At 35.2% G+C, this 7,058-nt stretch overlaps 1 long non-coding RNA gene across 1 annotated transcript; it reads right to left on the minus strand.

Moving 5' to 3' along the window:
- Positions 1 to 281: 281 nt before the first annotated feature.
- On the minus strand, positions 282 to 6,837 carry LOC135224139 (uncharacterized). The gene is made up of 3 exons (XR_010316641.1): positions 6,647 to 6,837; positions 2,060 to 2,323; positions 282 to 738 (listed from the first exon to the last, which is right to left on the minus strand). It is a non-coding gene; the product is annotated as an uncharacterized LOC135224139 (long non-coding RNA).
- Between the last annotated feature and the right edge of the window lie 221 nt (positions 6,838 to 7,058).

Consider the following 7,058-nt stretch of genomic DNA (forward strand, 5'->3'; position numbering starts at 1 on the left):
AGCTGCAAGATTCTCTATTACATAAAGGCTTGTCCACACGAGGGGGCCTGATCGGCGTGCTCCGGGGTTGACGGGCAAATTCTGGCGGGCTTACCCGTGAATGTTGTCCACACGGGTGAGGAGGAGAGGTGGGCGTGCCCGACGATGCCAGTAGAGTTCAGTGCGGTACGATAAACATGGTGCCTACCGCAAAGAAGATATTGTGTAGCATGATAATTGCTTTGTGTGTGATGAAAAAGAAAGAGAATATGGTGCAAAGAAATTTCATGCATCAATTTTATTAAGAGTACATTTGAACTCCAAATGTTTCACATTTTAATGAAACTGATTAAACCTAAAAGTTCATGAACAGTTTTAGGCGGTGCTAAGTTTAGAAAGCTCAAAATTGAATAGGAAACAAATTCCAGTATCACTATATATAGTTAGTTTTAGAAACTGTTTTCCGGTTTTCCAGTTTAATAAACAAAGTTCCTTAAGTTTCCATATGCGAAGCATAAGATTCATGGCTTATGACAATTAAAATATAGCTGAATGGAATTCTATATTTTATTACACAGCATTTCAAAAGTAATTGAAGTCTTGTTATTTTCTTTGTTTAACCTTGCGTTAAACTATCAACCTTTCAGATCTTTAGGGCGTAAGATACCATCTCCCAGCCAAGTCCAACAGATGTATGGAAATTTTCCTCATATTCAACATTCTAATACTTCTATTATTAAACAGTCACGACCACCGAACCTGCAAAAAACATTGATATACATGAACCCATTAAACGCTTTTAGAGATAAAGTTACGTAAGGTATGATGAAGCAAACAGGGCTGAAGATCTCATTTAAACTAATTTCGTCTAAAAAAATCTTAAAAGTAATAAAAAGGACTAAAAAAAATCTCATTTCAACAGTTTCATCCGAGAGGGAAAAACTAATTAAAATTTTAATTTCATCTAAAGGGAAAATCTGAAAAAAGTAGCTGACGAAAGGGGCTTGTGCATAAGACTGTAAATATTAAACAATGAACAAACACTATCACAATTTGCAGCACTTATGGGCTATCTATCCTGTTCCCTTAGTACCTCTATTAAGGAAAAAGGAGCTATAAATTAATTTCAAAGGGAATTCAACGAGAAAATCCAAGGGCAATTGTGAGAACAATTTAAGATTTGGATATACTACATTATTGATTAGGTTATGCTACATAACTATGCTTTGAAAGGAAATTTTATGTCGAATTAGGGTATTTTGACCTTGCAAAAGCTTAGGATGTTTGAGGATTAGACAAAAGCTTATGTTCATATAACAATTTTGTTAAGGAACATTAGGTTTTAACCTATAGTTATTTGAGCTACATTAGTAATTCAATCTTCACAAACACTGATCCCCACCCATATGCTCAAAAATTAGAGTCAACGAGAAAAGGTGGTGAACATCGACTAAGACCGTATTATAACTTAAGAATAGGAAGAGAGGGAATCTAAAGGCAAAAATAACATTTCAGTTTTCAACAGACTTTAGTCCTCGACAGACATCCTCCAACCTACAGAAACAATTTTGGCAAACTTTCTACCTATACTAGACGATCATCCTCGACACACATCCACCTCCAGAAAATAAATTTTTGCCAACTTTCTACCTATAGACTTTAGCATCCTCGACATAGATACCCCACCTCTAGAAGCTGAATTTTGGCCAACTTTCTATCTATACATCCCGCAATCATACTACCAAACTCCTGTTGGCCTATTCTTTAATTCTTCACCACATCTTCATAGCTTCAATATATTTAATGCTTTAATACTTTTCATCCTTTAGTCTCCGCTTACTACTAACCATAAGCAACAGTTCAGTCTAGCTGCTATAAAAGTATTAATACTCCACCCTTCATTTAGACTTCAATATAGGTCAGTTGGCTTAGGTCTTTCATAAATAGCAAATATTATTCATTACACAGTCTACCTTTTACAAACCTTCAAGCTTGTCTTGATCAAAGTAAAGTCCAGTCATCCACAGTCTTTAGTCAACCACCAGTCTACCACCAAATATACATTACGTACATCAGTTACCTTTGTTCCAGTTATCCTCTAAGCATCAAACTCCGCCTCACTTTACTTCGTCACCTTCACCAGCCTACAGCTTCTCAACTCAAGCCATGATGCAAGCAGCCACAACACTTATTCTTGCACCTATACATTTATCTTTCACCTGACCTGGCTAAATATTCTAAAATCTCAACCTGAAAAAGAATCTCCAATGGACTGCATAATAAGCTTCAAACGCCTACTATGCAATCCATTGGAGTACCTCCACCCCTTCAGGGGCGGCGGCCCCTGAAGGGGTGGAGGAAAAAAGTGTTAGCATTTGATTGAACAGAAGTTACAATAAAACCAATGACATTTAAGAGCGAGATGGCTATTTATAGGCAGATTATTAAAGGAAAATTTATATTTTAATGATAAGTTAGTTCTAACTAAATTTTAATTTGAAATAAAAAAGAATATTAAAATTGAATTAAGTAATTTAACACTTATATTAACCTATAAATCTAGTAGGCAATACAAGCAGTAATATTGTAAACTTTAGAAAAAATGAATATTTATATTAAGCTATAAATTAAACTTAAATTTTTTTAAAACATAAGTAAATTATATTTTTATATTAAGCCTTATATTAAGCTTTATACTTTTATATTAAGATGTAACAGACAATACAAAAAAGTAGATTTTATACTATTTATATATTAATCTAGAAATAAGGGAAAATCTACCGCTCATTGTCCATGCAAGTTTTCTTTAATATGCTGAACTACCGAAACTTACAAAATAGAAAAAATTGTAAACCAAATATACAACAAAAGTTATTGGTTAAACTTTCCCGAATGTGTTACTGTTCAAGTTAAATATGTAAATAAACTAGGCACATTTGAAGACAAGAATGCAACTCAGATATAAAGCTCTCCTAAAGTTTCTCTGATATTGAAATCTAAGTACTAATTAGTTCCTGGTTTTAAGAAACCAAGAATGTATGGTTTTAAGAAACTAAAACATTTATTGAATTAAAGCAAATTAACTTAAAATCTCAAAATAAAAAAAAACCACTTCATGTTACCCTTAGTGATTATTGTTACTTTACTGAATACTAGTCAATTGACATTACATGACTACAAATTAAAATTTCACTACTTATGTTACACTGACTTCAAAACAATTATTCAAAACTGAAAAAAGTGAAAAGTTAAGTATACTTAAAACCATTCACATCTAAAACATTCAAAACTAAAAAAAAGATTCAAAAGTTGAGTATACTTAAAGCCATTCACATTTAAAATAGTTTAAGTTACATTGACTTCAACAACCAGATAATTTAAAGTCTAAAATTCCATTTAACATTAGCCGGACTAAAATTTTAAAACTAAAACAGACTTCAGACTAACAAAAACTAAACCGTTTTAAGTTACACAAATATCAAATAAAAATATGTAAGTTACATGGACTTCAAACTCCGAAAAGTTTGAAATTAAACTATTTTGATTTCACACTTCAAAACCCATTTACCCTCTCACGGACTAAAAATTTGAAATTAAAGACTGTTAAGTTAGACTTAAATTTAGTTTAAAAGTAGAATCTAAAATAAGAAAAATAGTGCATGGAAAAAAAATTATTTTAGTTTGAAATAAGCAACTTTATAGAAAAGTATATTACATGGACTTATATTTAGTTTAAAATTAGAATTTAGGGTAGATCTAAGCCTTATTCCACGGCGAACTAGACTGCCAGTTGACGTTTTTCTACACAGTTTTACCTCCTGAAAAAGAATTTAAGATAATATTTTTTCGGTCGGCTGTAATTAAAATGTAATTTACCTTTGAACTCTATCCTACGGTAAGGGGGACCGATGGAAATGCGGGGTTCTGGGTGGGGTAAAACACTTGGGCGAATTATTCCGTTCAACTGTATCCTACGGTAAGAGGGACCGATGGGAATGCGGGGTTTTGGGTGGGGTAAAACACTTGGGGGAAGGTTTTGTAGTGTTATTGTGTCATTTCCTCTTATTTATGACATTTGAAACACTAAATACAAGCTTAAATAACGCGATAAATAAACCAATAATAGAGCCGTTACATATCCAAAATCCACTTATTGCTACTGCTATTACGACGCCGAATCCTACTACGCATGCGCCAATCCTACTGCGCATGCGCCGAGATATAAGGGAGCTTTTAGTTCAGACACAATCTTCCTAAGGAGATAAATGATGGGGGTTTTGTAGGGGTTACATGTATTTAACAAATCATGATGCGTTATTAACCCTACGTTGCGATAGGAGGTTTTTGGGGAGGATTCATGCATTGTTACATATATTCCTTTTCCTCATTTGTTTTGTAATTGTGTAATATTATTTCAAGCTTTTATTTCTGTTCCGTTTATCATAGTATTGTTTAATATGTGCACTGACTTATTCTCACTTCATAATGTTGCCTTATATATCTTACAATATTACGTTACAATTGGGCAGGCCATTGAAAGTTTCCTGAGGGGTGGGACTAGAAGGCGGTTTTAGGACGTTTCGAGACCTTTGTCAATGACGAGAAATTGATGGAATTACATTTTTATGAAATTGATGGAATTACATTTTTCGTGAAATTGGTATTACATCTTTTCATTTCACAGACATTCCAATTCACACATGCATTTTTTCTCCCTTCTTTTTTCTATATTCACCTTTACATGCCTGTCTGACCCATAAAAATTTCAAGTTCTATTAGGTTAATATGGTTAGGTTATGATCCTAACCTATATGTTATACTTCTAAGATTACCTTCTTTTAAGGGGGGTACACCCCCCGGTCAGGCAACATGTTCTACTAGGTTAGGTTAGGTTAGGTTACGATCCTAACCTATAAGTTACACTTCTAACATTACCCTCCTTTAAGGGGGGTTACGGGGGGAGGGGGGGGGGGGTGGCGCCGAGCCCGCCCAGTCAGGTAACACATTCTACTAGGTATAGGGTAGGTTAGGTTGGTTTGGTTACTATCCTAACCTATATGTTACACTTCTAAGATTGCCTTCCTTTAAGGGGGGCTATGGGGATGCGGGAAGCCCACTGGTTAGGTTACACAATTTTTACAGTTGCCCTAAAAATTTCCTGTTATGTTCAATCACCCCCTGAACTGACCACTCTGATCCTTGAAACTTTATAATATTCTGTTCATTATTCACTAAAATGGTCTTAGACTTGTACTTGATAACTTATACTTAAGTACCAGATGTGTAAATACCAGATGTAAAAAACAGTGTATAGACATATAAAATATATTTTCATGTATGTATGGATTATTAGCTCTTATGTAAAATACATGTCCCTACTGTAAGGTTGCATTGCAATATTTTTTACTTTAATAATAATGCACGATAACTTTGGTTTCATAAACAAAAGAAGCTATGTTTGTACGATTTCAGTCAACATTTGTCAAGTTTGAGTACCCCCTAACAGGCAACCCCCCCTCCTTCCTCCTGACAAACTTGCCAGTGTCTCACTTCAGTTATCAACCAGCAAGATGGCGGAAGCACTCCCAGGCACCTCCACCTCCTCCGGGCCTCATTACTAACTTGACTCTGCCCCATACATGTGTTAACTGTTTCGTTAGTTATAAGGACATTTCAGCCCATTACTCGGGGCAGTATGAAAGGTTGGTAATATACTGTCAAGATCACGCCAGTGGCGTACTTTAAAATCCACTTCCATGAACCCAAGACGAGGCTCCATGCCTTCGTGAAAGCGGCTGCTGAACTCTATCCTCCATTCCTTTAAGGTAAGGTTCCTAATCTATATGTACTACTTTGTTATATTGTGTTTTAGTGTTCCAAAGGTTTAGTGCTTTTGATGTCTGATATTTATTGGGAATTATTTACCACCATATCCCAGCGTGGCTTTACCAACTCGTACCTCTGCCTTCCTCTTCCGGTACCCTCCCCCTACCACCCCTTTACCGGACATAAGGTTCCCTTTTAGTTACATCCCACACCCCCTACCAGCATTCAAATATGGCGGTTTGTTTAAGTTTCATGGCCCCGAACCAACACTTCGAAGATTGTTCAGTCGAAGTAGACTATGGCAATTGACGTTTTCCTACGTTATTTTGCTTAATTTACGATAGTTTAAGGTAATATTTTTCCGGTCGACTGTAACTAATCTGTTATTTACCTTTGAACTCTGTAGTTGGTACACCGTACCCCTTGTACTGTCATGTAGTCTTCAGAGGTAAATTACGGTTTAATTACAGTCGACCGAATAAATATTACTTTAAATTCTTGTTCAGCAGGTAAAATAACATAGGAAAACATCAACTGCCATAGTCTACTGTACCGCGGAATGCGGGCTTAAAATGACCGAATTTAGTTTAGAATAAAGAAAAAAGTCCACATAGAAAAATAAGTTTAGTTTAATATAAGAAAAAATAGAAAAAGTATTTAGTTTAAAATAAGAGATAAAAAGGCCGCACACAAAAACTTTTATATTAAAAATACCTATAGTTTTACACAAGACATCAAAAGATCAAATGTAAAAACAACTTAATTTAACGTTACAGGCTCTACAAAACAGAAAACTAAAATCATAAAGAAGCATTTAACACCTAAATATCTGTTTTCCTACCTTGCCCAGATCTTACTCAACTCGAAAGCAAAACACACTAAACGATTTCGTTCACAAGTAGTATAGTAGGACCCACGTCTTGTGCACGTGCTCAACAAAACAGCTGTCCCATGACATCCGCACTAAAGTAAAAAACCCGTCATGCAAACCAAACTCAAAACCACAAGCACTTTGAAAGCAAAGGTACCTGCCTTTCCTGGCCACTAAGTCTTCGGCTGTATTCGGTTCCCCAAGAAAAATTTTTCTGTGACGCCACCAGACAAGGACGACGAAGCTAGTGGCTTTCACGGGAATTCCTCTGTCTTCCAAGATCTAGTTACCAAGAGTTACCAGAATTCACATTCATAGATACTAGGAGTCACCAGAATTCACATTTTTGTGGATATTTGTATATTCAGCAGAATCTAAAGAT

This window comes from Macrobrachium nipponense, chromosome 10, assembly GCF_015104395.2.
Source record: "Macrobrachium nipponense isolate FS-2020 chromosome 10, ASM1510439v2, whole genome shotgun sequence".
NCBI lineage: Eukaryota > Metazoa > Arthropoda > Malacostraca > Decapoda > Palaemonidae > Macrobrachium > Macrobrachium nipponense.